We start from the raw sequence: 25,163 nt of genomic DNA, 5'->3' as shown, positions 1-25,163 counted from the left end.
TATTTGGTTAAGCTAGTTTTCCAATGACTCTACTGATCAGCATGCCTGAAAGAATGCTTTTCCTTGTTCGTTTGTTTCGTTTTTTTGTTTTATTTAAAGTACAGGAGTATCTGTATAGTTAATTCAGAAGTTACCAGCAAGATTAACCGGGAAGATCTCCTTTTTCCATGGGATTAATGCATTCAGATCTACCATGGGACTTTCTACTTCAAGCAAGGATTGAATAAACAGTTTTCTCTGTCAGCTTCCATGTGCCCTTGGATAGCTCTTACTTCTTCATGCTTTACAGAAGGCAGATCTAGTAATAAAATAATAATAATAATAATAATAATAATACATTGCACTAATATGGCCCCTCTAAAACCAAGATAGACATTCCACAATGCCAGTATGGGAATGTAACTCCTTTTGAATGGAATAAGCTGAGGTCACTTTGGAGCCTAACTGGATCATTGTTTCCTTGTGCTTCCCTGTCTGTCTCTCCAGTTGAGCTTTGTCATGTACATAGCTAGTAAACACTGTGTTCTTTGTTCAGTGCCTACGACACAAGAACCCTGGTCAATAAGTGGAGCACCAAGCTGATACTGCAAAACAGCCTCTTTCCTAAAAAAGAACCAAAACACCCTAGTAACAATGTCCTGTGAAACCTCCCTGATACTGGGGACTGTAATCACCCTTCAATCACAATGAATGTAACACATAATTCAATTCCTTCATGGAATAAGGACTTTTTCATGTACGGACTTCCTGTGCAACAAGATGGTGTGTAAATCTACAGTGCACCAACCTGCCCTGTCATGTTGACCCTGCTGCCCCACACTAAGAGGCTGTGTCTAGACTGGCAAGTTTTTCTGCAAAATCATCTGCTTTTGCGGAATAACTTGCCAGCTGTCTACACTGGCCGCTTGAATTTCCGGAAAAGCACTGACGATCTCATGTAAAATCATCAGTGCTTTTCCGAAAAACTATGCTGCTCCCGTTCGGGCAAAAGTCTTTTTCTGAAAGACTTTTGCGCAAAAGGGCCAGTGTAGACAGCATAGTACTGTTTTCCGCAAAAAAGCCCCGATCGTGAAAAAGGCGATCGGGGCTTTTTTGCGGAAAACCGCGTCTAGATTGGCCACGGACGCTTTTCCGCAAAAAGTGCTTTTGCGAAAAGCATCCTGCCAATCTAGACGTGCTTTTCCGAAAATGCTTTTAACGGAAAACTTTTCCGTTAAAAGCATTTTTGGAAATTCATGCCAGTGTAGACGTAGCCAGAGTGTGTCTATACAGCAAAGTTATTTTGGAATAATGTCCATTATTCCAAAGTAACTATGCAAGCATTTCAAAATAACAGATGGCTTATTCTGACTTCTGTAAACCTCATTCTACGAAGAACAATGCCTATTCTGAAATAGCTATTTCAATAAGGTGTGTATAGACACTCCACTTCTCCTATTTCAAAAGTTATTCCTCCTGAGTCTTTAAATTGAGATAGTACGTCTGCACTAGGGAAGCCTGCCTCGGAGTAATTTTGAGGCTTTCCTGCAGTGCAGATGTGCTATTTTGGAATAACCATTCTGGAATAGCTTATTCCGAAATAACTGTGCAGAGCAGATGTAGCCTAAATGTTCCTTTAGTGGGCTTTGATCCGTTGCTGTATGAATCTAAAGAATAACAGCCTTTTTCATACTATATTGTGGCTTTGTGGACCCTGCTGCCCCACACCATTTATTTCAAAGCCCAGATTGTTGTGCATTAAGTCTCTGTGTAGACAAGTCCTCATATAGTTGAAACAATAGACGCTACCATGCAAAACACAGTCCAGATCCAAGGCTGGTTAGGAATTTGTGCAATGTGGACAGAAGAATTTGATTGAGGGCTGGATACAAATGTAGGAGGTAGGCATTGTTTAATGGAACAGGGGAAAGCAAGGAAAGATTACTCCTGAGGGAAGTCTGCATCAAAAATTGGAAATTTTGCATACAATTAAAAAAAATAAAATTTTGCACACAGTATTTTAAAATTTGGCAGATTTTGTCAATAAATACACATGGGGGCTCCAGCATTATAGTGAGGAGCATGGGTCACTGGCTGCCGTCCTCCCTACCCCTTACACCATTGCACAGAAAACAGACTGGCTCCCAGCACATAGAAAAGGGCACATGGGGTGGGGAGGGATAGCTTAATGGTTTGAATATTAGCCTGCTAAACCCAGGGTTGTGAGTTCAATCCTTGCAGAGGCCATTTGGGGCAAAAAATTGTCAGGGATGGTACTTGGTACTGCTGTGAAGGCAGGGGACTGGACTCAATGACCATGCAAGGTCCATTCTAGGAGATAGGCAATCTCCATTATAAAAAAAAAATAAGGACCTAAGAGGTGGCATCTAGCTGCAGAGTCAGTGGAACCAAGTGACATCCTCCTTCACTTAGGCTTCTCTGCACTCATAATATGGGGAAGCAGAGTGGAAAGTAACCCCATGTGACCCATGTATCCTGCATCTGTTTGGAGGGATAATGCTATCTGCCTCTCCTAAGCTATGCTGATGGGCATCCCTAGCCCGCTTCCAAAAAATCTTCTTTTGAAAGAAAGCATCCAAACAGCACAAGCACATCAAAAAAGGGATCTGCTTTTTTGAAAGAGAATGCCCACATTGATTCCACATCAGCCAGGGCATCAGGTCAGCAGTTACTTCTGGGTACTGTTGCCTAAGGCTATCTGAGACGTGTGCTTAAAGAGACCCACCCGGACAGCCATTTCTCAGGTTCTACTGCATGCTTGCCTACCCCTACAAGGGATAGCAAAGCTTTAACAGTGCGTGCTCTTGTTGCCCAGCTTTGTTGGATGCCACAGCGCATATATATATATATATATATATATATATATATATATATATATATATATATTTTTTTTTTTTTTGCTGTGGAGCTGGAGCTGGCCCCACACAGCCATGCTGCAGGCTCTGCAGCAGTCTGAACAGACTGTCTTGATGATCCTGCCCCAGCTCAATTCAGAGCTCATCTATGAGTCCCTCTGCCTGGGTGTGGGAGCCTCAAGGCCAGGTTCAGGTGCCTCCTGACTCACTTCGATGTGGGGGAGTGCAACATCCCTAGGGTGGTCGCGGCATGCTGTGTTCTCCACAACATAGTGTAGAGCAAAGGGGAAGCCTTCAGACAACTGCCATCCGCCAGGCCCATCAGTTGGGGGTGCGCATCCAAGAGTCCCTGAGGTAGAGTTTCTCTGAAGGACCTCAGTAACTCTCCCCAGAGCCTCCCCAGTGGGAGCCTGTGCCTTGCCCCGCTATACCTTTCCCACCACAACCCCTCCCTGCTCCCCTCCCTTGTACAATCAATAAAAACAACAGTTGTGAGTTGAACAACAAAAACTTTGCATATTTTTTTAACAAAAAGTAACTGGGGAGGAGAGGGGTGAGAACCTGGATGGGGGAATGAAAAGGGGGATCAGGGCTGGAAGTGACATGTGGTGCGGCTGCAAGTGCCATCTCAGGTCCAGGGACCTCAACGAGCTCGGGGTTGGCTGGGGCCTGGGACAACAGAGGGACAGGCAGGAGGGGGGCTGGAGTGGGGTCAGGTTTGGCGGGGGGACAGAGGAAGGGGGCATGTCAGAGGGAGCAGGAGTGGGGAGGGCTAGAGTGGGGACAGGAGCCGGGTGTGCCATCACTTCCCAGCCTGCTGCACGAGCTGGTCCCACATGCTGTTGCACCACTTGGCATCATTGTGGACCTTTTGGGCCAGGGTTTGCTGCATGTCATACAGGACTGCAACATGTTCCCTCATGAAGTCCTCATGGACCTTCCAGTGATTGTCCCCCAGGTTTGGGTGGCTGCCTGTGGTGGTGTGGATCGCCTCTCAGTGATGGCTAGTCCAGCTGTGAAGGAAAAGAGAGAGAGGCGGTCAGTCATACATGAAGACATTGTCCCTGAGGCTGTACCCTCATCTGTGAGCAGCAAGCATCTGTCTTTGGAGCAGGGGACCGTGATGTCCTGAGAGCAAGGCCATGTGTGGCCTGCACAGCAGGCCCTGCCTCACAGGGACCCCAAGGTGACCAGGGCACCATGCTGCCCACTTCCTCTCCCCCCTCCAATGGACAAGCAGGCCAGGGAAGTGTCTGGCCACAGTGGGATCCTATGTGTGGGAGAGGGGTCTGGAGCGGCCTGGCCCTTCCTGGGGCCCGCACACGCACCTACACCAGGCAGCGCTGTCTGTGAGAGTGGCCACGTGCTGTGTGCGGCACTCCTCGGTCTGTGTGGGGTCATGCATGCACCCTTGTATTCAGCTTGCTTCCAATGGTGGCTGGTGAGGGGATGACTTCCTCCTAGTGCTTGATGTGTGTGTGACCTCCCCCCAACCTGTGAGCAGCTGCCTCTGTGTGCTCTGGGGCTGGCTTCTGAGACTATGTGGTGCACACTGCCGCTGCATGTGTTTGCACATGCACAGATAGCAGCACGCTGTTCAGGCCAAGCATGCCAAGCGATGCTTCCACCCAATTCCCTCTGAACCTGCCTCCCCAGCCCTGTGTGTGTGATAAAATGAGAGTATTCACCAAATGATCCCTCCCCAGCATCAGATGATGCCTGGGAAACCTCCAGGGCCTGGGGTACCATCCCCAGGCTGAGGGTGATGATGCTGCCAGTGTTCTCTTCCTCCTGCAGCTGTTGTTCATCGCCGTCATCCTCCTCCTCCTCCTCCTCCTCAAGGAACTCTGGGCGGATGAGCATGGATGTCTCCAGGCCTGAGTCCACCAGTACGGGTGGGGAAAGGGCTTCCACACCCCCACAGGATCTGGTGCAGCTCTTTGTAATTGGGGCAGGCATGGGATCCTGCCCCGGAGCAAGAGCTACGCTCCCTGACCCAGGTGTACCCTGGCCGGAGCTCCTTCACCTTGCTCTGTACTTGGTCCAAGGTGTGGGGGTGGTTTCCCCTTTGGCCAGACCTTTGGCCATTCACCCATCAATGTCTGCATTACGCCTCCAGGAGCGGAGATCCTGCATTGTTTCCTCCTCATCCCACAGCTCGAGGAGGCACACCCTGGACCAGGAGGGCGCCCAGCGTTTGGTGGCCCTGGGTGGATCATCAGAGCCCTGGTCCTGCTCCCTGTGTGGGCTAGGGTGGTTTCAGGGGGCTTGTGGCTGTGCCATGGGTCAGCAGGCCTTTAGCAGTCAGAGCCACTCAGTCAGGGTGCTGCTGTAAGGCTGGCTTCCTGCCACAAGACTCGTCCAGAGTGCCTGCAGCTTTAAGAGCTGGCAGGAGACAGGAATTATAGAGCTGTGACTAGTTTGGACGGAGTGTCCACCAGGACACCTGTGCTTTTTCCTGGAGGCCTCTTCTTTAAAAAAACCTCCCTCTTCTGTGTCCACACATGCCTTTTTCTGAAAGAGTTCTTTCGGAAAAGGCGTTCTTCCTTGTAGAATAAGGTTTACCAATGTTGGGAAACCCCCTGCGTTCTTTCCATTTTCTTTCAAAGGAACACAGTAGCAGTGTGGACGTAAGTGACGGTTTTTTTTAAAAAACAGCTGTTTTTCCGAAAAAACCCTGCAGTCTAGACGCACCCGGGATGGCAAGCCTGATTGTTGAAGAAGAAAGACTGGATTATGAAGGAGAGCTATCGGAGCAGTGTCACAGATAGACTGACATGGCAAGTTCAGGTCGGGGAGGCTCTAAGTGATATTTATTGAAAGAAAATAGCCAAGTTGTGTGGGATTGCTTGATTACTACCCTAGTAAGAGAAATACTACTGTCTATTATAGAAGAGGAAGAATCATTTTGCAAATGGGTGGATAGTATGGTAGTGGTGCCCCAGTAATCTTGAGAACTTTGATATATAGAACAAACCATTCTCACCAATCAGGCCTTTTTTTTCCATAACAGATCCAAAATTTTGCATAATTAACTCAATTGTTTACCTTCATGAATTAATACTGGAATAAGCCCTAAAGCTGTTACCAGTTACAGGTAGCAACCCATTTATTGTAGAAGCAGGAAACAAAATATTATGATTCACTGCCCTAACTAGTCTAAACAGGATAGGCAAAGCAAGCTTCGATCACTAGTGATTCCCAGGAAAAACTTTTATGCAACAGTTCAGTTTTGCATAATTATAAGGTGATTCATGTACTACACACTTGTTACATCTATTCGTACTATTTGTTTTTCATAATTCCCTGCCTTATAAAAGGCGTTATCCAAGATGATAAAGGTAGCAATACAAATAATAATTTCAAATGCTGCAATTTAATTCACACAATTACAAACTTGGGGAGAGTGAATACTGGCAATGACGTCCAAACCATGATGATGGTGACCATGATTCAAATAATGCAAATAAATAAATATTATATAAAACAAAACAGCCCTACTTTCAGGGTTCTTGAGTTGAGGTACTTTGTTAGCACTCTGCCTTCCACAAGAGGGAGAATTGCTTATGCTTACCTGGTTATCAGCTTCCTGACAATTCCAGTCTGTTAACCACCCAAGCAATCTCCTCAGGGCACTGTCAACCCTTACTTTTGTACCCTGGGCCCCTTACTCCATTCATCTGAAGAAGTGGGTTGTGCCCACAAAAGCTCATGACACTATTTATATTTTTTGTTAGTCTCTAAGGTGCTGCAGAACTATTCGGGTTTTTTTAAAGTTTTTTGTTACAGACTAACACAGCTACCTCTCTGAGACTTTTGCCTTGCATCTTAACAATAAGTGTTCTCTTGGGGTACATCTAAACTGTGGAGCTATTTCAGGATACCAGAGGTATCCTGAAATAGATATCCTAGGACCAGTCCTATTCAACTTATTCATAAATGATCTGGAGAAAGGGGTAAACAGTGAGGTGGCAAAGTTTGCAGATGACACTAAACTGCTCAAGGTAGTTAAGACCAAAGCAGACTGTGAAGAACTTTAAAAAGATCTCACCAAACAAAGTGAGTGGGCAACAAAATGGAAATTGAAATTTAATGTGGATAAATGTAAAGTAATGCACATTGGAAAAAATAACCCCACCTATACATATAATATGATGGGGGCTAATTTAGCTACAGCTAATCAGGAAAGAGATCTTGGAGTCATTGTGGATAGTTCTCTGAAGACATCCACACAGTGTGCAGAAGCAGTCAAAAAAGCAAACAGGATGTTAAGAATCATTAAAAAAGGGATAGAGCAGCATTTCCCAAACTATGGGCCGCAGCCCGCTACCGAGCTACAGGAAAAAAATACTAGGCCTCGACGTGGTTGCCGGGGTGTTCTGGGCTCCCGGAGTGCGAGATTTGGGGCAGGGGGCAGCCGGCGGAAGCAGAGCTGGCTGGGGAGCAGGGGGCTGGCCGGGAGATCGGGAGGAGAAGTAGGGGAGAAGCAGCTGCCAGAAGCAGGGCTTGTCTGGGGCATTGGAGTTGGCCGGGAGAGATTGGGGGGGGGGCCAGCGGAAGCAGGGCTACCGGGGGGCACGAGGTCAGGGGTAGGGAGCAGGCCAGGGAAGATTGAGGGGGGGCGGGGAGGAGAGAAGCGGCAGCTGGAAGCAGGGCTGGATGCAGGCAGCGGGGCTGGCCAAGGGAGATTGGGAAGAAAAGTGGGGGAGAACTGACTGTCCGGGAGGGGACTGGGGAAAGTGGGGCTGGCCAGGGGCGCAGCGGGGCGGGGAGAGGAGGATGACCCAGCCATATGTAGATCTTGGGGCGCTTCCCCCCCCAAAGCACAACTGAGTCTGGCCTGGGGATTCTATTGTGCCCCCCTCATCCCCTCCAGTAGTTGTGAACTGCCTGGCTGGTAGACACACTCATGCAGCCTGAGCACATTTAGCAGCCAGGCAGTTCGAAACTACAAACTGATACATCTAGTAATAATAAAACTTACCTAATGAGAAAATACCAGACATATTTTATGTCTGGTATTTTCTCAGTTTGTTTTTTATGTACTTATATTTTTGGGCTGCAAAAAACAGTACTGAAAAAAAAAGGGTTCCAACTACAGTAAAAAGTTTGGGAAACCCTGGTCTAACCAGCTTTCTGTCTGTCTTACACTCCATTTATCCAATCCATATTCTTTAACTTGATGGCAAGAATATTGTGGGTGACTAATACCCAGCTGATACCCAGCTGATACCCAGGTAAGCTGGCACTGGGAACTTTGGGAGGACCAGAAACAACTTTTTAGAATATTCATCATTTGATTAATGAATATGCAAATGAATGTTACCGGTCCTCCAAAAGTTCGTGAATGGATTTACTGGTCTCCATGTCAAAAAGTTTGGGAACCCCTGGGATAAAGAATAAGAAGGACAGTATCTTATTGCCCTTATATAAATCCGTGGTACACCCACATCTTGAATACTGCATACGGATGTGGTCTCTTCATCTCAAAAAAGATATAATGGCATTAGAAAAGGTTCAGAGAAGGGCAACTAAAATGATTAGGCGTTTGGAACGGGTCCCATATGAGGAGCGATTAAAGAGACTGGGACTTTTCAGCTTGGAAAAGAGTAGACTAAGGGAGGATATAATAGAGGTATATAAAATCATGAGTGGTGTGGAGAAAGTGAATAAGGAAAAGTTATTTACTTGTTCCCATAATATAAGAACTAGGGGCCACCAAATGAAACTAATGGGCAGCAGGTTTAAAATAAATAAAAGGAAGTTCTTCTTTACACAGCACATCATCAATCTGTGGAACTCCTTGCTTGAGGAGGTTGTGAAGGCTAGGACTATAACAGGGTTTAAAAGAGAACTAGATAAATTCATGGAGGTTAAGTCCCTAAATGGCTATTAGCCAGTATGGGTAAGGAATGGTGTCCCTAGCCTCTATTTGTCAGAGAGTGGAGATGGATGGCAGAAGAGAGATCGCTTGATCATTACCTGTTTGATTCACTCCCTCTGGAGACACCTGGTATTGGCCACCGTCAGCAGACAGGGTACTGGGCTGGATGGACCTTTGGTCTGACCCAGTATGGCCATTCTTATGTTCTTTTAAACCAGCCCATTATTTCAAAATAGTTTTCAAAATAATGAGCTCATTATTTTCACGACCCTGTAACCCGTGTTCCATAAGGGTTTAGGGATGTTTTGGAATAGTGATTGTTTAAAATTCGGTACTGTGTAGACAGCGCCAAATTTCAAAAAAAGAAACACAATTTGTGTAGTTCAAATTGCGTTTCTTATTCCAAGCGAAGGGTGCAATGTAGATGCACCCTTGTAGTAGTCAGACCCTTATCCACTGAACACTCATGGAATTACCATGTCAGCTGTTCCCAAAGGTACAGTGTGTACACCAGCTTGGATGATTCAATTTAGGATCCATGGGTGCTATAGCAGTTTGGATAGTGGGGGTGCTGAGAGCCATTGAACTAAACTGTAAAGTATAAACCCTCTATATGATGGAAATCACTTCAAGTCTGGGGTTGTGGCAACATCTCTAGTTCCAGCACCTATGTTAGGATCAGCTTCATGTATATCACTATAGCACTGACGTATATTTAAGTAAAAACAAGGACAAGTTTATTATCAGAGATGAAATCCAAGTGATGTTGAGTAAGAATATTGAAAACAATGTTACATTAAAAAAATCACAAATAAAGTACTAGAGACTAATTTGCTAACCTTCTGCCCAATTGAATGTATCTCACCTCAAATATTCCATGCAGCATTTCAACCATGCCTGATGGAAATCTGTTTTCATGAACTGCATTATCCAGGTCTTAAATGCAGAATGCAGGGGGTGTCTCCTTGGCTTCTATTTTTACCTCCTCAAGTTCATTATCTTTTCACAAGGCCAGGCTAATCTCCATGGTTTGTGATTTTCTGTGTGCTCCTTGCCTGTTAATTTAATAGGTAAATAGGGCGTCTAATGTGTTGGCTTACATTGCTTATTTTACATAGACAGGTGGAGTATACATCCTTTTTCTGGCAGAAACCTGTTTGTCCATCCTGCCTCAATTCAGACTCTAAGAACATAATTTCACTGTGCATACATAACTTCTTACATGATATCTGTGCATACATTTGACAATGGTATTAATGATCAGTATGATCCGGTTTTTCATTTAAGTTCTTATCATTTATGGATAAAGACCTAAAAGGTTCTAGGTGTAATGAGTTTGTCAGGCCTATTAGGTGTTGCTTTACAAAACAGTGGACCCATTGCCAGCTGGCACCAATGGACTTCTGTCACATCAACACTGTGGAGTCATATTACTTCATCCCTGCTTGACCCATCTCTGCAGCTCAGAAATGTATAGCTGAGATTTACAAAGGTGCCTGGAAATAAGGTGTCCAAATTCCTTAAACTGCTTTAAAAATTGCACTCTGTGTTCTGAGCCATACACAATCCAAGCTGTCTCTTGCTACTGTATAGCGAATTCAGTATTCCAATATACAAATACAGTGCAGTATCCCAGCTGAACTACTCAGTTGCATTGTAGTCTGTTACTATAGTTCCTTGGAAACAAAGAACAAGTTGCAGAGAGCTGCCAAAGTCTGAGCATGTTTTAGTTATGTCAGAGACAATCCTTGCAAAGGGTAATCCTTGATGTCAGGGGTGTTAGCTACATTACTGATTGACAACCTTCACATGTCAGGCTAAACTCAACCCTGTTTAAATCTGTTTAAACTCCACCTTATGCCAGAAGTGAATATGGCCTATCATACTGAGAATATAGAACAAAGCACCCAATTCTTTGACTTTAGTGGATGAAATGTGCTTCGTTAGTATTATTTGAAACACTGAAATCAGAATACATTGAAGTTTTACTGTGAAAAGAGCTTACATAAAAAAGTACCTTCTTATTCAGAAGATCTACTCCCTGTGTGCAGTCAGTCATATCTGCTGACCTACTCAGTGTTGTGGTAAATAATATTTTCACTGATTTCTACTCCTAATAAGCCTGCAGAAACAATACTGTTAAGTAGGAACGAACTGGATTATATTTCTACTTTTGAATCAACAGAATTGTTTATTACATTCTAATTAGATATACCTTTGCAAAAATGCACTGACACTGTACCTTTGACTCTGAAGGCACAATTTGAAGAATGGAGTTCCACACCTATCTAAATAACTTTGATTATTGGTGACTAACAAGGAAGAACCCAACTTGATCCTCTGAGCCTAAGTTGAATTTGAAGGACCAGGCCCACTGACGACAGAGAGTAGTTGCAAAGAGGGCAGTTACCTTGTGGCCTGGCAATTCAAAGTGGCCCAGGGCTGCTCTGGGTGGGGCTAAGGGTTGGCTGCCCCGGCTGTGCTCATTCTGCCCAAGGCCCATTCTACCTTTCCAGGAGTACAGAATTGACAACCCCCCCCCCACACACACACACCTTGCTCAGGGGTCTGCATAGACTGTCAACTCCCCTTGTGTTGGACTGACTGTTTGGATAAAAATACCTTGTTACCCAGAAACTGAGCACATTTAATCCAGAGTCTTTGACAGACAATAAATATGAAATCCCACAATGTCATTTAAAAGAGTTACTTTTTTGAACAGAATCACTATTTTAAGTTTGAACAGCATGAACGTGCAAGACAATATGAGTAATCTGAGTTTTACAATTCAATTTACAGAAAAAGTGCATTATAACCTGCAAAGAAATAGAAGTTTGGTAGGTGCAATTTAAGAATGGAAAATAACATGAAGGGTTCAGAATAGGGAAGAGAGTTCCAGACAGATGGGACAGCATGAGCATAAGACCAAACCCCTTCTTGTCCCCCACCCCTGCCACAAAACATGAGACAAAGAAGGGGGAAAGCATAGGAAAAGTTGAGTGAATAGGTAGATTGTAAATCAGTGACTATGGACAGACCCCTTAAGGCAGGGGTTCTCAAACTTTGTGATACCGCAACTTCTCTCTAAGTTGCTTGCGACCCCCCAGGGGGTTGGGACCCACAGTTTGAGAAATGCGGCCTTAGGGGTTTAGGACAGCATCACAAAGAGTGAACTACAGTAGTTAAAACATGAAGTGGACAAGTGAAGGCTTAAACAATAATTTCAGCAGAGACAGAATCAAAGAAGCAACATCAAGTGATAGTCTGGGAAAGGGAAACATTGGAAGAAAAGGGGCCTTTGGAGTGAAAGGTGACTTAATCGTTGTTGGCCTTGGAAACCAACAGAGCTGGTAAAAAAAAATCAAAATGAAAAGCTATTTCACAAAACACAGAAACACACTTCTCGTGAACTTTAAAAAATATTTGTGATCAACTATGGAAAGAAAGTTAAGGTCTGAGTTGAAGAAAGTGATAGTGGATTCAGAGTCATGGACAGCAAAGGTTTTGCAATAGGAAGTTGTGGTTTAGCCAAGAGCTGACAAAGGTAAGGTGCAGAGCTGTGTGTCATCCACATAAAAGTGTTTTAACCTTGGACAACAATCAAAGAAACATCTAAGAGAAAAAGACAGGAAGAAAGAAAGGGGTCAATGACATCACCTTCAGCCTCTTCATAATGCTGAAACAGAACTGGGGGTGGATAACAATTCATTACTATAATTTATAGTTACTTCGGATAGCACACACAATGTGCTATGTGCTAGACAAACATAAGGGCAAGGCTCCTGCATGGAAGATCTTACAGTCTAGAAAACAAACACAAAGACATAAAAACAAATGGAAGAGGGAAATGATATTACAGGCAAGTAAAGGCAGCAAAGCGGTGACTGGGTGAGTCATCTTAATATTATGGTTTTTACAGTATCTCTTTAACTGTTGCCAATTGCCCTTTTACTGTGACACGATTAGTTTTTTGATTCCTTAAGGTCATCCAATTAGATATAAGTTTTAATGCAGTGTCAGCCAAAAAGATCCATGTATATTTGGGCTGCATATGAGGAAGTATCACGTCCTGCAGGAGAAAGAAGTTACTCCCTCTCTATATTGCTCTCATGGGAGTGCAACTAGCACAGTGTTTCTTAAACCAGGTCTTTTCGTGCAGCCACAATAGCCTCCTGGGCAGTGATGTGGGTAGTGTGCAAAGTATTGGCCTTGTCTCCTCCCTCCCTGTTGCTCCTGGTGGTGCTGCCCAGGAACAAGGCAACTTTTTGATTCACCTGAATGGAGGGCAGTGAAACTCAGGCTTCAGCCCTGGGGTGGTTGGGTGGCAGGCTCCAATGGTGGGACGTTGGGAGGCTGGCCATGAAGTTTGGGCGCTGACCCCTGGTGCCTCCCATGTGGCCCTGTCCTTGATTCTGTCCCCTAGTTCTGGTCCCTGGCTCCATGGGTGTGACTCCTGCTCTGAATGTATGATGCAGCCTCCAGCTCTGACCATGCAGCAATTGGTGCTGACCAGTATTCCCTGTAAACTGTGCGCTTGTGTGGCCACTCAGGAGTGATTCAAATGCTGCCCAGCTGATTAGCAGTGTGCCCACAGCTAGGCTTTCTGTTTCTACTTATGGTGCAATTCACACATGCCTCAGGGCTCATACAAATGCATACTGTACATGGATGGAAAAATCCACACATGGATGGAAAAGATTAGAGGGCATATTGGTGTTGTAACCTGATCTGAAATGTCCCATATATTACTCTGAGGGTTGACAGGTCCTTATCCCAAGATCAGGCCCAGTAAACTCGTTTCCATTATTTTATAGTTGGGAACCCTGATGTGCACAGGTGAAACACTCACACTATAGGAACTCTTTATTTAAATAATTCATTTACATATATACACATTAACTGAGCAAGGTAGATAGAAATAATACAAAAAGTACATTGGAACATCCATACTTACACCATGCCTTGCAGAACAACCTGGATGTTAATTCTTATCTTCCTCATTACCGTCACCTTCTTCATCTTCACCAGTGGCTACCATTCTGGCCCCTCCCAAGGTTTACATCTCTACCTTCGTTACTCTAGGATGCTACTTTTATATGTTATGCTGATGTTACCATATCTAATGCATATTTAATAGGGGGTTATCCTTATTTGTATTTCTAATGCTAAGATGTCCTTTTCCTATAGGTTTAGTATAGCTATGATTTCAACCCATTATCATATTCCTCAGTTCATTGCCATGGAGCACTTGCTGTTGGATGTGCCATCCAGAACCTTCCAGAATCTGGTGTCAGTTCTTGTTCTGTGGTCAGTTGATATCATATTACCAAGGCTCTCCCATACATCCTACTTCTAGTTTCTTATAACCTATGAGTTACTTAAGTATATCTGTGCCAGAGTTTACAGGCCTCAAGCCTCTTGTTGACTGCTAAAGCTAATGTCTTACAGGATTCGAACCTGTGGGTTCCTTGCATTACTACTGAATATAATAAAGTAAAATATATTACAAAGTAGCGAATACAGTAATTCCTCGCTTAACACGTGCCTGCTTAACACGTTTTCACGATAGCACAATTTTTTTTGAGGGAACATTTTTCGAACAACATGACCCGTCCCCGCAATAACACGATTTCCCCTACCGGCTGGCCGGTTGCCGGCAGCTGTGCGAGGCTTTCCCTGCCTCCCTGCAAAGCGGCAGAGGTTCGCCGCTCACCACGCCGTTCCCTGGCAACCCCCTCTAGCTGGATGCCTCACGTCCAGCGAGGAGGGGTCGCCGGGAAACAGCACGACAAGCGGCGAACTTCCGCCGCTTTGCAGGGAGGCAGGGGAAGCCCCGTGCAGCTGCTGACGACCGGCCAGCTGGGGAAGCCCAGCTGCTGGCTGTAAATGGGGGCAGAGGAGAGGAGAGGAGAGGGAGCAAAGCATCCCCAGAGGGAGTCGCCGGGGAATGGCGCAGTGAGCAGCGAACCTCCAGGGGCAGGGGGAAGCCCCACGCAGCTGCTAGCGACCGGCCAGCTGGGGAAACCTAGACACCAGCTGCAAGCCCCCTCCCCTGCCCTTCCCTTCCCTTCTCTAGAGCCAAATACCTCCCCTCCTTTCTATAACCCAGTCCCCTTTCTTTCCCAACCTTATGTCTTGGTCCCAGATGCTAACAAGTGTAGACTGGAGCTGCGAGCACATGTGCACTTGAAATGCAACCCCCACCTTTTCCATTATTTTCAATGGGAAAATTGAACCCGCATAACATGTTTTCACTTAGCATGATCATTTTCGGAAATGTATCTACCGTGTTAAATGAGGAATTACTGTATAACAAAAGTAAGCTGGTCCACTGGGCTACAGTGCTGACCCCCAGCTCAAGCCATGCAGGCTGACCACCATTCCCAATCACCCCAGGTCCTCCCTACTTTCCCTGGCCCTGCATCCATCTCTCTGTCTCCCACTGTCTCCCCTTCTGATCCCCCCCATTCAGGGCTTAATTTGTCCTGAGGCTGCTGAGAAAAGTGGTATTAACAAACATGCAAATATCACAGCAGACTTACTAGCTAGCTGGTGCAAATGATTACTTGTATGTTTGTTAATACCCTTCCCAGCTAGTTACTAAGTAAGTGTATGTCTACACTGCATGCTTATTTCGAAAGAAGCTATTTCAGAATAGAAACTCTGAAATAGCATGTCTACACAGCAAATGCCAATCTTAATGGCGCTGAGCTATTTCAGAATAGTGTGTCCACACTGATTGGAGCCTCAATCACATTTAAAGTCCCCTAGAAGCACTTCAGGCAGGGCATCGGGACAGTACTCACTTCCTGGAGCTGCTTCCTGAGGCTATCTGAGGCTTGTGCTTAAAGAGACCTCCTTGTACAGTCATGCCTCCGGCTCCTTTACCTTGAAGGACAGCAAACTCTTCTCACTGTGTGCTCTGATTTCCCTTGCAGACACCACAGCACTCCAGCCATGGAGCTGGACCTGCCTCCAAGCAGTCAATGGCTCTTAGACCCCCATGCCACACCTCCTGCTACAGTTATTGTGGGCTGCCTTTGTGGCCCTGCAGGAACAGGACCCCCAACTCACTGTGGGTCACCTCCTCTCCTATCTCCATGTGCTGCTCATGCAGCAGAATCCCTCCCACCCTTCCCTGTACACCGTGCACTGCCACATCTGGCAGCTGGACACCAGTTCCGAATGGTGGAACTGGATCATCATGGAGTGGTTGGACAGCTAGCAGTGGCTCCAGAACTTTCGCATGCGGAAGGACACCTTCCTGGAGCTATGTGAGTGGCTCGCTCCTGTCCTCAGGCGACAGACATCCCCATGCCCTCCCCCTCCAGAAGCAGGTCACCATCACTCCGTGGAAGCTCGTCATGCCAGACAGCTACTGCTCCATCGGGAACCAGTTCAACATGGGGAGATTGACTGTCAGGGCCTTGCAATGTATGGCACTCTCGTGCTATTGTCCCAGGAGGGTGGTAAACTGCTGGAATGGGTTTCCCTAGGGATCGGGGGGCATGGTGGAGGCTCCCTACCTGGAAGATTTTTCAGTCCCTTGTTCACAAAGCCCTGACGGGGGATAGAGTAAAGTAGGGGGGTTGGTCCTGGTGTGTCTGTGTGGACAGCGTTTGGGCTCAGGGACCTCCCAAGAGCCCTGGCAACCCTGCTGCGCCAGCTCATCATCCTGGGTGACGTAGACCCCATCATCGCTGGTGTTGTTGCCATGGGATTCCCCAATTGTGGGGGGACTATTAAGGGGTACTTTTCTGTGGTCCTGCAGGCCCTTGTGGACCACTGAGGCCAATTCACCGACATCAAACGTCGGGTGGTCGGGGAAGGTGCATGCATCTTTCGTAACTCCAGCCTTTTCCAGACACTGCATGCTGGAACTTTTTTCCCCAACTGCACCATCAGGATTGGGGAAGTAGACATGCCAATGTGCATCATGGGGGACACTGCCTACCTTCTGCTGTCCTGTCTGAGTAAGCCCTACACTGGGCACCTGGACCAAAGCAAGGAATGTTTCAATGCCAGGTTCAGAATAAGAAGCCTGTTATTTCGATATTATTTCAAACTAATGGGTTTGCTGTGTAGACGTGCCTTAAGCTATGAAAAATGATATTAACAATCAAAGAAATGTCACTTTTCACAGCATTATTTTTAATATTGAGTCTGCAAAATAAAAAAAAAACCACGTAAATAAACTGCAATGATATGGACATCTATATGTGCATATGTATTAGTTTTTCCTAAAGTTAATTAAGTCTTGTAGGGGAAAATGTCAGTACAGCTACCAGCAAGAGTGGGTGGCCAAAGAGAGGCTATTAAAAATTTGCCTTGAAAACACCTGACCCAGAGTATCATGGTTAGTTCTGGGCATCACAAAACAAGTAGGAAATAGATGAAAGAGAGTGAGCTCAGATAAGAGCAACAACAATTATTAGTCAGCACAATGTGAAACTTAGGAAGAAGGTTTAGCAGTGCTAAATAAGAATATAAAATTAAAAGTTAGCTAAAGGGTCTCATTTTACCCTTTCCTCCAAATTTGGAAATGTACTGTAAAAGAAACTGTCATCAAAACCTGTGAAGAAATGCTGTGATTCAGGAAGAAACACCACAATGAATGGTTGCCTAAGGATATATGACAGAAAATAGAAGAATAAAACTGAAAATAAAACTGAAATTGAATCCAAAAGGAAAGAATGAGAACACTGAAACAGGGACTTCAGCAGAAATATGCTGCAAAGAAGAAGGTGAAAAAAAGTTCCAGGAAAGATAAATGAGATTTTATAGACAAAATGGCAGCAGAAGCATAGGTTGCTGCAGCACAAAATTATGTAAAGATGCTATATAATAACCCTACTAGACAGGAAGAATAAACACTAACCAAAATAATTTAGCAACAGTGACATCAGAACAATTTCATATGTGGAAGCAATACTTTAGTCAGCTACCAAAGTGTAAGCCCCTGTTCAACTCCCCAGATATAGAGGAAGTAAAAGGTCTGAACATCCAACTTGGGCTTGTGAAAAGAATAGAAATAGAGATGACAATCAATCAGTTAAAGAGTGGAAAGACACCAGTTCTGGACAACATCTCAATGGAGGTCCTTCAAATAGACTCAAATAATATAGTAGACAAAAAAGATGCAGGAAGAAGAAAAAATACCAAACAAGTTGCAAAATGGTCATCTAGCAAAACTGCCAAAGAAAGGAGATCTCAGGCAGTGCAAAAACTTCAGGCGCATTCACTTGCTGTCAATCCCAAGAAAAATACCTACATGTGTTATCCTAGACAGCCTAAAGAAGGCAGTAGAGCAGTGAGATCCAACCTTTTAAAGCACAAGATCACTTTTTGAATTTAAATACAATCCAGGTTCTACCTCAGACTCAAATACCTTTGCCCCACCTCCTTCTCTGCCCCTTCTCTGAGGCCAGGCATCTCCCCCATCCTTCTCTCAGGCCTCGCTCTGCTCACTTCATTTCCCCCCTCTTCTCCCATTCTCATTGACTTTCACCAGGCTGGGGCAGAGGGGTGAAGTGCAAGAGGATGCAAGCTTGGTCTTGGGCCAAGGGGTAGAAAATGGGAGGGGCTCTGGGGTGAGCCTGGGGCAGGTTGTTGGAGCGCAGGAGGGAGTTCATTATGCAAGTTCTGGGAATATGTGTGCAGGAGAGGCTCAGGGCTAGGATAGGGGTACAGGATTCAGGCTACAGCAGGGCACTATTTAACTAAGGTAGCTCCCAGGTGGTGGCACAGTGGAGGTAAGGCAAGCACATCTCCCCCCACCCTCCACGGCCCTGTGCCACTCCCAAAAGTGGACAGCATATCTAGCAGTGGCTCCTGCGTGAGGAGGGACAGGTGGCTCTGCCTGTTACCTCTGTCTGAAGTCATTGCCTCCACGCCTCCCATTGGCTGTGGTTCTCCATTCCCTAGCCAATGGGATCTGTGGGGGTAGTGCCTGCAGGCAAGGGCAATGTTGAGACTCTCTTCCCTGCCTTCCACAGGGGCCACAGGAATGTGCCAGCCACTTCCAGGAGAAGCAGGGAGTCTGTCTTAGCCCTGTTGCACTGCTGGACTGTTAGTGGCTGATCTCACAATTTGCCTGTAGGTGTCTCCAGGAAATCAAGCCCGATTCCATGAGATTCCTGGTCAATGTTCTGCACTTGTATGGAAAAAATAAGAGAGAATTAATTTTGTTATGAACATTAAACTTTGAGGTAATGTGTGGATGTGCCCCATCAGTAGAAACCAAAAAAGCTACATATAATATATATATTTTTAAAATTACCATGGGGTGATTACTCCAGTCATGATAGGTTAGGCGTTTTAGAACTCACCACTCAAATAATTAAATTATGAAATGCTCAGGCCAGCCAAACACCTAAAATAACACACTTTGAAAGAAAGAACACCACAAGTATGTATTGGATCAGGAGGTAAGTGTGAACGACAGAGTATGTTTGCATGAGTGACAGAGGCACGCACAATGTGAGTGACAGAGATGCATGCTGCCCCTTTAAGTATGTTGAGCATGTTCAAACATAGGAGCAGCTGCCAGCAAAGCTCCCTCTATCCAAAGCCCTATCATGGCCCTCCTCCCCTCTGTGGAAAGGTGGTACAGCGGTGGGGTGAGAGGGACATCCTGACATCAGTGCCTTCCCTCCTGTGCCTCCCTCACTGTGCACAGCAAGCAGGAGATTCCTGGCAGGCAAGGCAAAGAACAAGAGCTGAGGGGGAAGGGCAGCTGAAATGCCAGCACTTGATAGCTTCTGGGCCATACCAGTCAAGATCACTTGTCAGAAGCTCCAGGCTCTACCAGTAAATCCCAATCTACTGTTTGGTGACCACTGCAGTAGAGACAAGGCTCCAGCAAGAACCCTGCAGCAGGCAGGGTTCAGACAGGAGAAATCATGCATAGATCAAATAGCAGCCCTGCATTTAGAGACAGTCACCACTCTGCATGAATTTCATAGATTTCCAAAAAGACTTTTGGTACATTAGGTTGAACAGCCTTAAGGAAGTTGCCACACCATTATATAATCCCCCAGAAATTTGTGAATACTGTATAGATTAGAATTTCTATGAGATTATGACATGACAAGCAATACATAACAACTAATTGACTAAGTGATTACAGGTAACTGCTAGTGTCAGATAAGGATGTCTTGTCACCCATGACCTTACTAATGGTAATGGAAGACCACAGATCAGCCAGGATGTAGTTTCTTTGTAAAAGTCTATTGTCCAACCCCTTGATTTGGCAAACATCAACCTGCTGTCCCATACCCACCCTGATATGCAAGCTAAAACTAATTAGCTCCAGACTCATGCACTGTAAGTAGGGCTACAAATCAACACCAACAAATCTAAAACCATGAAAATAAACACACAAGAAACAACTACACTTGCTTAAACTCACACAAAAGGGGTTGGCACTTCATATATCTTGGCAGCATCATAAGAAAAACAGTAGAACAGATGAAGACATTAAATCCAGAATAGTGAAAGTCAGACATTCCTTTGCAACCCTGAATGCACAGGCCAATGAAGTCAGTCAGGAGAAACAGAAACCTTGTCTTCTGAACTAAACATTGAGGCTATGTCTACACTGCTTCCCTTTTCCGCAAGAGGAAATACAAATGGAGCACTCGTTTGCATATGTCGCACTCGCATTTGCATTTCCTCCTCGGATCCTTGTGCAAGAGGTTTTTGTGCAAAAAAGAGCTGTGTAGACGTCTCCTTTTTGCACAAAAAATCCCTTTTGGGCAAGAGCCGTTCTTCCTGAAAAAATGAGGAGGAATGGCTCTTGCGCAAAAGGGATCTGAGGAGGAAATGCAAATACAAGCGTGATATATGCAAATGAGTGCTCCATTTGCATTTCCTCTTATGGAAAATGGAAACAGTGTAGTCATTGCCTGAATGTCTAACATCTTTGTAGAGTCTGTCTTACTACAGGGTACTGAAACAGAGATTTATCAAGACCTTACTATCTGAACTCCAAATATTTATAATCATCTACTTTAGCCAAACTTTCAATATCAGAAGGCCAGAAAAAAATCACAAATGAAGAACTTTGGAGGAGAACAAAATAGAAAATTATGTGCAATCATTCTGCTAAGTGTATTCAACTGCACCATGGGACATGTCAGTATGAAGTGCACCTCTTAGCAATACAACATCAAATTGGTTTGAGCCCCAACCCAATAATCTGGGAATGTAACACCATCCCTAGGCACCTGTCAAGGCAAGTCTACACCATGTTGATAAGTACATCTAAGCTTCGCAATTTGAATTATTTTAGTAGCATAATTCAAATCGATATAGCTTAGATCTACTTACTGCAGGGTTCACATCAGGCTGGGTTGACAGAAGAAACTCTCCCATCAACTTCCCTTACTCATCTCATTCTGGTGGAGTACCTGAGTCAATGGGAGGGAGTGATTGGTGCTTGATTTAGTGTGTCTTCTCAAGACCTGCTAAATTGACTTCCTGTGGATTGATTGCTGCAGCATAGATCCACCCCATACTGGAGACATACTCTCAGAGATAATACTTCCCTTCTCACAAGCACTGAATCTGTGTATAACTAAAAAACCTTTTTATTAAAAAGTGGAAAGGAACCCAGCATTAATTTGGGAAAACCCCACAACCATGATTCAAAAGCATTAGAGTTACCAACTCTTCCAACTGGACAGACCAGACACCATTACCACAAAGGGTGTCCAGGCCATCCAGTCAGAAAGTTGTCAACCCTAGAAAGCAAATAACCATGAATAAAACAACAGAGTGCAATGGGCAGTGTCCTTTGCCTCAGTTTATTTATTGTTCTTGCCTTGAACAAGAAGTCCATGAGCCCAATTATGTCAATTCCTTCAGTGTATCTCCAGTTTAATACTACTGATGTCAATGGAGGGGGTCTACATTTACACCAGTGAAACTAAGATCAGAACTTGGGACTGACTGTGTTTCCAGCATTCACCTTTCATCACTTGTATCCTGTGGCACCTGTCTAACTTCTCCTTCATTTATTTCTAAAAGAGGCTTTGCATCTTTTTCTCATCCTCTCTGCCACTGTGTTAAAGAATAGAGATTAAAATACTGTACCAGTTCACTCATCTACATCTTCCTCTACTCATTCAGAACTACACTCCCCACACAGTACATTTTCTGTACTTTTTTCCCATGTTTGTTTAAGGTGTCCCAAGTATTGCGGATTACACTACTATCTTTGGAAAATCATTCCTAAATCTAATTTACCCTAAATTTTCCTTTTCTTTATTTCATCCTATGATTGCTAGTATTCCACTATTGTACCACCTTAAATTATCCCTCTGTTCTTTGTGTTTTCACCCATCAAATGTTTGTATGCCATTATCACACACCCCTTTGATTTTCTTGACTACTGTGCATCTTTATTTTACGCAAACCACAAAGCCTTTACCATTTCCAATCTTTGGGGGTCTATTGCTGTAATCTGAGCTTCTTCTCATGTCATGTTGATTGCTTCCATTGTGAATTTCCATGTTATCATTTGTCTACCCTGTTGCATCTTGTCCCAGGAGACTCCAATGAAACACTTGTCTTACTCTGTTGTTCAGTTCTTTCCTCTATGTGTGTCTTAGCTCTGTTTTTATTCCATATGTAAGCAGGCTCTGAATAAACTCTCCCTTGCCAGCTAATGATGAGCTGGGGGGAAAGACTTCAGACGTAAACCATATTTGCACAAACACAACTACTTCGCCTAGGTAATCAACAATGGGAGTGAGTGCAAAAATAATTAAATATAATTATCCTCATTGTATGAGTAAAGAGCAGCAGAACTGAATGGGGATGGAGGTGTCATCCTAGATCAAACCTCACTTGCTAAGAAACCAAATTCTAGTAAACAGAGGGGGCGAGTACAGCTGTTCCTATCTGGTCTGTCTAGGAGTCCCAAACACCTTTTGATCTGTCCCCCTCCAGTGCTTAAAAACAGTGCTGGTTAGACTCAACTGAAAGCCTTTATTTTGTTCAGAGATTCCTAGACCTGATATTACTGCTATGGAGGGGTAGATGTTAGTTCTTAGGTGCAGTGTGTTGCAATGAACGACACCGCACAGTCTGCACTAGTACTGAGGTTCCTCTCTATCCTTCCTAGTCACTGAAACCTGGATTAATGGGTGGTGCTTCAGAATGTGGAGTAGCAGTTGAGAGGCCGGTGATAGCAGGGAAGGGAGGGGGGCAGAATAAACAATGGTGCAATGGCTGTCAGAAGCGGAGTGAACAATGGTGGCAGTGGGAAGCAATGGCAGAGTGAGTGGGGTACAGTAAAGGGACCAAGGAGGTGATGTACTAAAGGAATATTCTTTTATTAGACCTTCCCATGACAAAGGGAAAGTCCACTTTTCACCAAAAAGACTGAAGTGATCAAAAGCATTAGGAGCGTCACTGGGATCAAGCAGGAGAGGAGAAAAATAGGGTGGAAGAATTCTGAAGGTTATAACAAACAGCAGATAATCCTTCAAGAAGAAAAATCTGTAAAATCTTTTCCAAAGGACAGGGTGCTTTTCAGGTCAATGTAATTTATGCAAATTAATATTTCATTATGAAAGAAACATATTCCTTAGATATCGCCTCATGTAGGTAGCAAAAGACATGACAAGACATGTAAATAAATGTGGGTAGGGGACACATACACATATAACAAAATAAAAAAAATAAAAACATCTGTAACTAAATAAAACAAAATACAGGACTATGTAGCACTTTAAAGACTAACAAGATAGTTTATTAGATGATGAGCTTTCGTGGGCCAGACACACTTCCTCAGATCAAACAGTGGAAGAAAATAGTCACAACCATATATACCAAAGGATACAATTAAAAAAAAGAACACATATGTTTATTGTTCTTGCCTTGAACAAGAAGTCCATGAAGTCCATGAAGCAGGGATTTTTTTTAATTGTATCCTTTGGTATATATGGTATATATGGTTCCACTATTTGATCTGAGGAAGTGGGTCTGGCCCACAAAAGCTCATCATCTAATAAACCATCTTGTTAGTCTTTAAAGTGCTACATAGTCCTGTATTTTGCTTCAGCTACACCAGACTAACACGGCTACATTTCTATCACTAAATAAAACATGTATGTGCTATGGAAGACACAGCATAATATATTATACATTAGGAATTGTCAGATCTGCCAATTTTGTCTTGATCTCTCTATTCTGCTGATGAAACAGAGGTAGAAGAAAAACAGCACACCCTGAAAGCACACGTTATATACAGTTTATGGCTCTTTCATGTATTTTTAATTCTCTGTATACTTACACCTGAGTTTGGTTTCTTCGCTTTCTTTTGCAGTGTCATCCCAAATTTTTGCTTATTTTAATTATTTCAGACTGTTCTTCCTGCCTCTTTCCCCTTCACACACATGTATTTACATGTCTTATGACAAACCTACTGTAATCTTCTTTCTTCTTTTTTCTTATTAAAAATGTTAGTCAAGATGAAAGGGTGCACTGGGCCCCCTGCTGGACGCTTTATGACTCTACCATACTCTGTCCCAGAAAAGAGCAGTAGAGAATTCTTCTAATTTAAGGCCATGTGTCCACGTGTGGCATTGGAGATTGATCTTCTGGTGTTCTATTTAGCAGGTCTAGGTAAGACCCACTAAATCAAATGCTGAGGGTGGCTCCGGTCAGCACAGGCATTTGCTTCCATCAGCCTTCCACTGTGAAGATGGGACCAAGTTCAACTTAAGGTAAGCTGACTCTAGCTACATGTTTTATATAGCTGGAGTTGTGCACTTTAACCCGACCTTCTGGGTCTAGAGTAGACCTGGCCTAAGAGCCCTGGAGCAGCTGTATGAGAAGCAGTCAAACAGTGCCCAGAAAACTAGTATTAGCAGGTAATAGAATAATTGAATTTTCAGCGGTTAGTCGACTGTTCTGTAGTCCCTGAGGGCAGGGACAGGGCCGGAGGCTACTCCACAAGGGCTGCTGTGAAGAAGACGGTGTCCACCATCTCCCCACCCCCCACGCTGCTGCCTCTGATAGAGGAAGTAGTGCAGAGGGGGAGGGGAAAGCAGTACTGCAGAACTGGTGTTGCGGGGAAGCAGTTTTTAAGCCGTCTGCCCCCAGCATTAGCTCCTGCTTCCCGCCCCCCTTGCTGCCTCTGATAGAAAGCAAAGGGTGGGGAGAAATGCAAGTAGTTGACTAGATTAACTGATAAGCCTACGCTTATTAGTTAATCGACTACTAGTCGACTACTTGTTCAAAACCCATTCATTCAAGTTCCACTGCTATTCTAATTCCCTGGGCCACTTCCCCTCAGCCATTCACCATTTTCTCTCTTTCCTCAGGGCTTTGTCCAAATAGAGTCCCAGCACCTAACTCAGGGCTCTTTCTCATTCTCCCTAGCAGCTGGCCACACCACCCATTCCCTTGCAGCT

At 44.5% G+C, this 25,163-nt stretch overlaps 1 protein-coding gene across 1 annotated transcript in view; it reads left to right on the top strand.

Moving 5' to 3' along the window:
- Nucleotides 1-25,163, top strand: part of DPY19L4 (dpy-19 like 4) — a 200,474-nt gene that overhangs the window by 91,177 nt on the left and 84,134 nt on the right. Inside the window, exon 3 of the mRNA XM_075920362.1 lies at nt 24,364-24,473. The gene's annotated coding sequence lies outside the window, so the exon portion shown is untranslated. The remainder of the gene's footprint in view (nt 1-24,363; nt 24,474-25,163) is intronic.

The sequence above is a fragment of the Pelodiscus sinensis genome, chromosome 2, assembly GCF_049634645.1.
Source record: "Pelodiscus sinensis isolate JC-2024 chromosome 2, ASM4963464v1, whole genome shotgun sequence".
NCBI lineage: Eukaryota > Metazoa > Chordata > Testudines > Trionychidae > Pelodiscus > Pelodiscus sinensis.
This window is presented reverse-complemented; position numbering and strand designations above follow the sequence as displayed.